Source organism: Triticum urartu, chromosome 7A (assembly GCF_056163025.1).
Source record: "Triticum urartu cultivar PI428250 chromosome 7A, HENAU_Tu73, whole genome shotgun sequence".
Classification (NCBI taxonomy): Eukaryota; Viridiplantae; Streptophyta; class Magnoliopsida; order Poales; family Poaceae; genus Triticum; species Triticum urartu.
The window spans coordinates 495,746,187-495,756,308 of NC_141879.1; positions in this window are offsets into that span (position 1 = coordinate 495,746,187).

Below are 10,122 nucleotides of genomic sequence, written 5' to 3' on the forward strand. Positions count from 1 at the left end.
CCAGGGCCGGATAGCCAAGGATGGCGTTGTAGGGGAGGCCGATGGGGGCGATGTCGAAGTCGATCAGCTCTGTGCGGAAGTTGTCGCATGTGCCGAAGGTCACCGGGAGGCGGATCTGTCCCAAGGAGGCGGTGGAACCGGCTCCGACGCCCGAGAAAGGCCTGCTGGGTCGGAGCCGCTCCAGCGGCACGTGGAGGAGGCTGAAGGCCTCCACCGAGAGCATGTTGAGGCCCGCACCACCGTCGATGAGGGTCCTGGTGACGGCCACTTGGCAGATGGTGGGGGTGCACAGCATCGGGAGCGCGCCCGAACTAATGGGGTTGAAGGGGTGGTCCTCCGAGTCGAAGGTTAGATCAGCCTAGGGCGCCACCCAGCCCGGGGGGGCTTCTCGGCGCTTGGAGGCGGTGCTGATCCGGCGGGTGAACGGCTTGACGTGATGGCTCGAGGGTGGTGCCTGGGAGCCACCCAAGAGAGCTGCAACGACGGGCGGCGCTGGTGCGGCGAAACGGGCGAGGAAGAGGTCGCGCAGCTCCTCCCAGGAGGTGACAGAGGCCTTCGGCAGGTGGAGGAGCCACGCGCGTGGGATGCTGGTGAGGGCCATGGGTAACCAGTTGGCCATCACCCGATCGTCGCCCCCGGTTCCGAGGACGGCCACCTCGTACGCCAGCAGGAAAATCATCAGGTCTGTCGCGCTGTCGTAGCGCGGCGGCATCTCGGGCCTGAACTTGCGCGGCCACTACACCTGTCGCAAGGCGGGGGCCAAGGCCCGAAGCCCCCTGGCCCAGTGTCGGCATCCGTTGCTAGAGCGGGCGGCGCGTTGTCCGCCATGAGGGCGGGATGCGATGTCGAGGGAGAGCGGGTCGTCAGGAGGGAGGACTCTGGCGCACCCCTACCTGGCGCGCCAAATGTCGGATTTCAGGTTCCGGCAGACCCTTGAGGTTCGAACACTGGGGTGCGCGCGGAGATCTCTCCCCTACCGATCTACGTCCGATCCTCTCAAGCGAACTAAGATGAAAATGATGAACAACACAAGAGACACGAGGTTTATACTGGTTCGGGCCACCGTTGTGGTGTAATACCCTACTCTAGTGTGTGGTGTGGCGGATTGCCTCTGGGGCTGATGATGAATAGTACAAGGGAAGAACAGCCTCGCGAGGGGTGTTCTTGAGCTGGTGCGATGAACTACTAGGGTGAGTTTCGTCGCCTCTCTTTCTCTCTACTAGGGTTCTACCAGACCTCTCTCTCTCCTCTTTCCCCATTTCTTCCCAGGTCTCTCCCCGACTAATAGAGCGGGAAGGGCGCCAACAATTGGGCATTTTGAAGGGTAACATCTAGTACAAGTTATCCTGACCAAAGGTGGTCTTCGGCTACCAAAAGCACTGGTGATGACACCGTCTTGGGCTCCACGGTGACCTCTGTCCCGCCGCTCTGCTAGTCTTGGTCTTGTTGCACCGGAATGGCAACCTTTGCCCGATGCCTTTGCCAGTGCTTGCCCCCTTTGCACCAAAGGGGAAACAAGGACACTGCGCAGGCCGGCGCCCGCCTGGCCTTGATCGTCATGGCTTGCATCATGGGATCCTCGCGAGGTACCCCTACCTTGATCTCTTCGCCTCCTCGCGAGCCTGCTGATGAGGCTGCCTCTGAGGAAGCTTCCTATCGTCCGCCCCACGAGGCTTGGCCCCTCGCGAGGGTCTTGAGCTTGTGTTGATGAAGATGGGCCGCGCTGGGCCCCCACCTGAGCCAAGCCGCAGGCCGCAGGCAGGCAAGTCTGGGGACCCCCGTTCCCAGAACGCCGACAATGATCTATACATATTTCTCCCCCTTTGGTAAAAAGTTACCAAAAAGTTCGAAAATGCATAGTGCTATATGTCTCTCAGGCTTGGTCTTCGGGAGGTGGTGTAGAGAGAATTCCAAGGACGAAGGCTTCCGATGATGTAGTTGGAGCTGATGGAGTGGGTGTTGGAGGTGGCACTGGAGCTGTAGCTGCTGGTGCTGACACTGAAGCTCTAGCATCTGAAACTGGCACTACAGCAGACCATGGACCTCGTGGCACACGCTGAAAAGCATCATTAGTTGTCTTTCCTTTCCTCTCCTTTGCTTCCTCCTGATGCTGCTCAACTGCTGTCTGAATCTCAGTCACCTTCAGATCAAGATCATAGAATTTTGCCTCCACAATCCTCTCCAGGATCTCCTGATTCTGAGTCAGGGTGGCCAAGCCCTTCTCAATCCTCAGTGTAGCTTGAATCAGATAGCCTAACTGATCTTGCTTGCTTATCAGGAAGACTCGAGATGCCTCTTCAACACTTGGCATCTGCGCAGCTTTCTCAGCCTTTGCCTTGGCTCTCTTCTCCTGGACTTGAGTTGATGATGGTTCCTCCTCATTCATCACAACAGTGTTGTCTTCAAACTCAGGATGTAGGGGTAGATGCTCCTTGTCCAGCAAATAAGTTCATGTACCCATCTTAGAGTTGATGAGCTCCTGAATATGTGGAGCATACCCACAACTCCTCTTTTGATCAACAGCAGTCCTCTTGATCGTTTCTACGATCAAACTCATAACTTTGAACTTCTGGGGAACATCAAAATTTTGCAGCATGTTGATGGAGTGTCCTCTGATCATCTTGTGATCTCCTGACTTGGGTAGCAATGTCTACCTTAAGATCCAGTTGATGGTAGGTAGACCAGACAACAAGAAATGCACAGATCCAAGCTTGTGAGTTTTCAAAGCCTTATCAGGGATCTCTTTGTACATTTTGCCATGGAGTTGTGGTCTTTCTTCTTGGTGGCATACACATCCAAGTCATCTTCATGTTCTTCGGGGGCATTGATTAGCTTGGCCCACTCTTCAACTGTGGACTGGTACCTGGTACCCTCAGACATCCATACTATCCTTCCATCTGGATAGTAGTGGACAGTGGAGTAAAACTGCATGATCAGCTTATCATTCCCTTTAGTGAGCTTTTGTCCAACGAATTCATCTACTCCACAAGACTTAAAGCAGTCATACACTCCTGGGAAGTGATCTTCATTTTCATGGATGTATTCCCAATCGACCCATTTCATGTCACACACAATGGGCTTCTTATCAAGCAAAATTGTCTCATAGAAGTCTTGTTGTTCCTTCGTATGGAACTTGTAGTCAACTGCAGTCCTCCTCCTAACAGCATAGGGATCAGACTGTCTCCACAATCTAAGTCCTGCATCTTTCCTGATGTGCATGTCCTCAATGACTGGATGAGCATCATTGTGGTCAGGAATTTTGGGCTTCAACTTCCTCAAAACAAGAGAATCAACTTCCTGTTCTTCAGCATCAGGCATTGGGGCCTTGTTCTTATCCTCAGCAGGTATACTCTTAGTGTCCCTCTTGGGCTTTGGGGGTTTCTGAGCAGCAGCCTTGGGAATAGATTTGGTCTTAGATGGAGTATCCCCTGACTTAATTGCATCTCCCATAAGCTTCTGAGAGTTGGGAGCTGGTGCAGCATCCTCTTCCTCCTCCTCTTCTTCTGGATCTCTCATAATGGAGGAGTGATGACCCACAAGTATAGGGGATCTATCATAGTCCTTTCGATAAGTAAGAGTGTCGAACACAACGAGGAGCAGAAGGAAATGATAAGCGGTTTTCAGCAAGGTATTCTCTGCAAGCACTGAAATTATAGGTAATAGATAGTTTTATGATAAGATAATTTGTAACGAGCAACAAGTAACAAAAATAAATAAAGTGCAGCAAGGTGGCCCAATCCTTTTTGTAGCAAAGGAAAATCCTGGACAAACTCTTATATAGAGAAAAGCGCTCCCGAGGACACATGGGAATTATCGTCAAGCTAGTTTTCATCACGTTCATATGATTCGCGTTCGGTACTTTGATAATTTGGTATGTGGGTGGACCGGTGCTTGGGTACTGTCCTTACTTGGACAAGCATCCCACTTATGATTAACCTCTATTGCAAGCATCCGCAACTACAACAAAAGTATTAAGGTAAACCTAACCATAGCATGAAACATATGGATCCAAATCAGCCCCTTACGAAGCAATGCATAAACTAGGGTTTAAGCTTCTGTCACTCTAGCAACCCATCATCTACTTATTACTTCCCAATGCCTTCCTATAGGCCCAAATAATGGTGAAGTGTCATGTAGTCGACGTTCACATAACACCACTAGAGGAGAGACAACATACATCTCATCAAAATATTGAACGAATACCAAATTCACATGACTACTAATAGCAAGACTTCTCCCATGTCCTCAGGAGCAAACGTAACTACTCACAAAGCATATTCATGTTCATAATCAGAGGGGTATTAATGTGCATATAGGATCTGAACATATGATCTTCCACCAAATAAACCAACTAGCATCAACTACAACGAGTAATCAACACTACTAGCAACCTACAGGTACCAATACCAGACTTAGAGACAAGAATTGGATACAAGAGGTGAACTAGGGTTTGAGAGGAGATGGTGTTGGTGAAGATGTTGATGGAGATTGGCCCCTTCCCGATGAGAGGAGCGTTGGTGATGACGATGGTGGTGATTTCCCCCTCCCGGAGGGAAGTTTCCCCAGCAGAACAGCTCCACCGGAGCCCTAGATTGGTTCCACCAAGGTTCCGCCTCGTGGAGGCGGAGTCTCATCCCGAAAGCTTGCTTATGGTTTTTTCCTCAACGAAAGACTCCATATAGTAGAAGATGGGCATCGGCGGGCCACCAGGGGCCCCACGAGGCAGGGGGCGCGCCGAGGGGGGTAGGGCGTGCCCCCCACCCTCGTGGCTGGTGAGTGGCCCCCCTCTGGTACTTCTTCCGCTCATTATTTTTTATATATTCTGAAAATAACTTCCGTGAAGTTTCAGGACTTTTGGAGCTGTGCATAATAGGTCTCTAATATTTGCTCCTTTTCCAGCCCAGAATCCCAGCTGCCGGCATTCTCCCTCTTTAAGTAAACCTTGTAAAATAAGAGAGAATAGGCATAAGTATTGTGACATAATGTGTAATAACAGCCCATAATGCAATAAATATTGATATAAAATCATGATGCAAAATGGACGTATCAACTCCCCCAAGCTTAGACCTCGCTTGTCCTCAAGCGAAAGCCAAAATCGAAAAATATGTCCACATGTTTAGAGATAGAGGTGTCGATAAAAATAAAATACGGACATGAGGGCATCATGATCATTCTTAGAACAGCAACTTATATAATTATTATCATATGATGTCTTATGCTAAAGTAACAATTCAATCACAATTTCAAGTATGAATCATAAACTTCATTGAGAACCAGCAAACTCGAATCTTAGTCATTGAGGCAATTGCAATTTATCATAACATAGGAAAGAGTCAATAAAAGAGCTTTTCAGCAAGTCCACATACTCAACCATCATATAGTCTTTCACAATTGCTAAAACTCACACAATACTTATGGGTATGGAGTTTTAATCAGACACAGAGAAAGATAGGGGCTTATAGTTTTGCCTCCCAACGTTTTACCTCAAGGGTAATGTCAACAATAATAGTTCATGAAAACTCACATCCAATTAGCCATATATACCAGGATCTTTCCAACATATTGTGCTTGCCAAAAGATAAAATGTAAAAAGGAAAGGTGAAGATCACCATGACTCTTATGTAAGGTAGGAGATAAAAGTAAAATATAGGCCCTTCGCAGAGGGAAGCAGAGGTTGTCATGCGTTTTTATGGTTGGATGCACAAAATCTTAATGAGAAAGAACGTCACTTTATATTGCCACTTGTGATATGGACCTTTATTATGCAGTCCGTCACTTTTATTTCTTCTGTATCACAAGATCGTATAAAGCTTATTTTCTCCCACACTAATAAGTCATACATATTTAGAGAGCAATTTTTATTGCTTGCACCGATGACAACTTACTTGAAGGATCTCACTCAATCCATAGGTAGATATGGTGGACTCTCATGCCAAAACTGGGTTTAAGGGTATTTGGAAGCACAAGTAGTATCTCTACTTGGTGCAAAGAATTTGTCTAGCATGAGGGGGAAAGGCAAGCCCAACATGTTGGATGATCCATGACAATATAATTTATCTCAGATGAAAGAAAACATAACCCATTACATTGTCTTCCTTGTCCAACGTCAACTCTTTAGCATGTCATATTTTAATGAGTGCTCACAATCATAAAAGATGTCCAAGATAGTGTATTTATATGTGAACCTCTCTTTCGTTATTACTTCCTATTAATTGCAATGATGACCAAAACTATGTTTGTCAACTCTCAACAACTTTTAATCATCATACTCTTTATATGTGAGCTCATTACTCTCCATAAGATCCATATGATCTCTTTGTTTCTTTTTATTTCTTTCTCTTTTTTATTTTATTCCCTCAAGATCATAGCAAAATCATCAAGCCCTTGACTCAACACTAATCTTTATTATAAAGCTCACGGAATCGATTACATAGAGGGATCATAAGGCAAAACTCACAACTAGATCATACCAAAAACTTTATTCTACTAGATCAAGGTATTACTAAAAGGATCGAACTAAGAAAAAGGGTAAAGATAAAAGTGATGGTGATACGATACCAGGGCACTCCCCCAAGCTTGGCAGTTGCCAAGGGGAGTGCCCATACCCGATGCTCAGTTCTTCTTTGTTGGCGAAGAAGGTGATGGTTTTGTTGATGGCGTAGGCTTCTTCCTTAATTTGCGCTTGAGGACAGAATTTTGGTCCCTTAGGTCATCGATCTCCTTCTCCAGGCTCAGTATCTTTTTGCATAGTTCCTGCTTTTTTTCTTGCAAGAGGCGTAAAGGGATAAACTCGACCTTAGGTTTCTTTACTCTATCCGGGAGGCTTGACTTTTTGAACTCCACATGCATGTCCCCAGGTTGAGGTAATGTGACTTCATCTTCTTCTGAGCTCGTCTCCTCCCTTCCCTTGGGTTCATAGTCCTCTTCTTCTTCCATAGTCCAACCACAATGCTCCACATCCCCATAGACCTTAGGATCTGCAAGGTAGTCAGCCACATAGCTTTCTCCTTCCAAATCCTGGGACAACATGTTGCTCTAATCTGTAGCAGGATAGCTCGAAACAAAGACAGGAGATATTTGCATGATATAGGAGTCAAAACCTCTGGGAGATTATATAATGAATTTTTACCGACCAAAATACATAACATGCAAGAAAACGGAGTCCGGAGAGCACACGAGGTGCCCACGAGGCAGGGGGCGCGCCCTCCACCCTCGTGGAGCCCTCGTGTACTTCCCGGACTGCTTCTTATTTTTCTATTTTTCTAAATATTCCAAAACGGGAAAAAAATTGCCATTAGAACTGTTTTGGAGTCAGTTTACTTACCGTACCACATACCTATTCCTTTTCGGAGTCTGAAACGTTCTGGAAAGTGTCCCTTATTTATTCCTCCGGGGTTACGGTTTCAATAACATTGGTTTCAACATTTATAGGATTACCTGAGATATAATGTTTGATTCTTTGACCGTTCACCACCTTCGGATTTGTGCCTTCGAAGTTGTTGATTTTTATGGCACCGGAACGATAGACCTCCTCGATAACGTAAGGACCTTCCCATTTAGAGAGAAGTTTTCCTGCAAAAATCTTAAACGAGAGTTGTATAGCAATACATAATCACCTACATTAAACTCAAGCTTTTGTATTCTTTTATCATGCCATCTTTTAACTTTTTCTTTAAACAATTTGGCATTCTCATAGGCTAGGGTTCTCCATTCATCAAGTGAGCTAATGTCAAATAACCTCTTCTCATCGGCAAGTTTGAAACCATAGTTGAGCTCTTTAATAGCCCAATAAGCCTTATGTTATAGTTCGAGAGAGTGACATGCTTTTCCATAAACCATTTTTATACGGAGACATACCCATAGGATTTTTATATGCAGTTCTATAGGCCCATAATGCATCATCAAGTTTCTTGGACCAATTCTTTCTAGATCTATTAACAGTCTTTTGCAAAATTAATTTAAGCTCTCCGTTGCTCAATTCTACTTGACCACTAGACTGTGGGTGATAGGGAGATGCAATTCTATGATTAACGTCATACTTAGCAAGCATTTTACGAAAGGCATCGTGAATAAAATGTGAAACACCATCAGTCATTAAATATCTAGGGCTCCAAACCTCGGAAAAATAACTTATTTAAGCATCTTAATAGAGGTGTTATGATCAGCACTACTAGTTGGAATAGCTTCTACCCACTTAGTAACGTAATTAACAACAACTAAAATATGTGTATATCCATTAGAGGCAGGAAACGGTCCCATATAATCAAAGCCCCAAACATCAAATGGTTCAATAACAAGTGAATAATTCATAGGCATTTCTTGACGTCTACTAATATTACCAATTCTTTGACATTCATCACAAGACAAGACAAACTTACGGGCATCCTTGAAGAGAGTAGGCAATACCTTATGTGCAGTTCTATCTCCAGCATGGTGTCCTCCATAAGCCTCGAAGTGACACTTGCATAGGATCTGTTCTTGTTCATGCTCAGGTACACAATGTCTAATAATACCATCTACTCCTTCTTTATAAAGATGTGGGTCATCCAAAAAGTAATGTCTCAAATCATAGAAGAACGTTTTCTTTTGCTGGTATGTGAAACTAGGTGGTATAAATTTAGCAACAATATAATTAGCATAATCAGCATACCATGGAGCAGTATGAGAAGCATTTATGACATTTAATTGTTCATCAGGAAAGCTATCATCAATAGGTAGTGGGTCATCAAGAACATTTTCCAACCTAGACAAGTTATCTGCAACGGGGTTATCAGCTCCCTTTCTATCAATAATATGCAAATCAAGTTCTTGTAGCAAGAGAACCCATCTAATAAGTCTAGGTTTAGCATCTTTCTTTTCCATAAGATATTTAATAGCAGCATGATCCATGTGAATAATTACTTTAGAATCAACAATATAAGGTCTGAACTTATCACAAGCAAATACAACTGCTAAGAATTCTTTTTCAGTAGTAGCATAATTTCTGTGGGCATTGTCTAGAGTTTTACTAGCATATTGAATAACATTTAGTTTCTTATCAACTCTGTGCCCTAGAACAACACCTACAACATAATCACTAGCATCACACATAATTTCAAAAGGTAAATTCCAATCTGGTGGCTGAATGATAGGTGCAGAGATTAATGCTTTCTTAAGTGTTTCAAATGCTTCTACAAAGTCATCATCAAAGACGAATGGTATATCTTTTCGTAATAAATTAGTCAGAGGCCGAGAAATTTTTGACAAGTCCTTAATGAACCTCCTATAAAAGCCGGCATGACCAAGGAAACTTCTTTTACCTCTGATGTCCTTGGGACACGACATCTTTTCAATAGAATCAACTTTAGCTTTATCAACTTCAATGCCTATTTCAGAAATTTTGTGCCCCAAGACAATACCTTCATTAACCATAAAGTGGCATTTCTCCCAATTCAAGACAAGGTTAGTTTCTTCACATCTCTGCAAAACTCGATCAAGGTTGCTTAAGCAATCATCAAAAGAGGATCCATAAATGGAGAAATCGTCCATCAAAACCTCACAAATCTTTTCACAAAAGTCAGAGAATATAGCCATCATGCATCTTTGAAAGGTAGCAGGTGCATTACATAAACCAAAAGGCATACGTCTATAAGCAAAAGTACCGAAAGGGCAAGTAAAAGTGGTCTTAGATTGATCATCAGCTGATACAGGTATTTGAGAGAAACCAGAATAACCATCTAGAAAGCAAAAATGTGTGTGTTTGGATAATCTTTCTAGTATTTGATCAATAAAATGTAAGGGGTAATGATCTTTTTAGTAGCCTTATTTAATTTGTGGAAATCAATTACCATCCTATAACCAGTAATAATTCTTTGCAGAATCAATTCATCTTTATCATTAGGAATGACAGTAATACCTCCCTTCTTAGGAACACAATGGACAAGACTTACCCACTGACTATCAGCAACGGGATAAATTATACCTGCCTGAAGGAGCTTTAGTATTTCTTTTCTTACCACTTCTTTCATCTTAGGATTCAGCCGTCATTGGTGATCAATAACTGGTTTGGCATCTTTCTCCAAATTTATTTTGTGTTGACATAGAGTGGGACTAATGCCCTTAAGATCATCAAGAGTATATCCA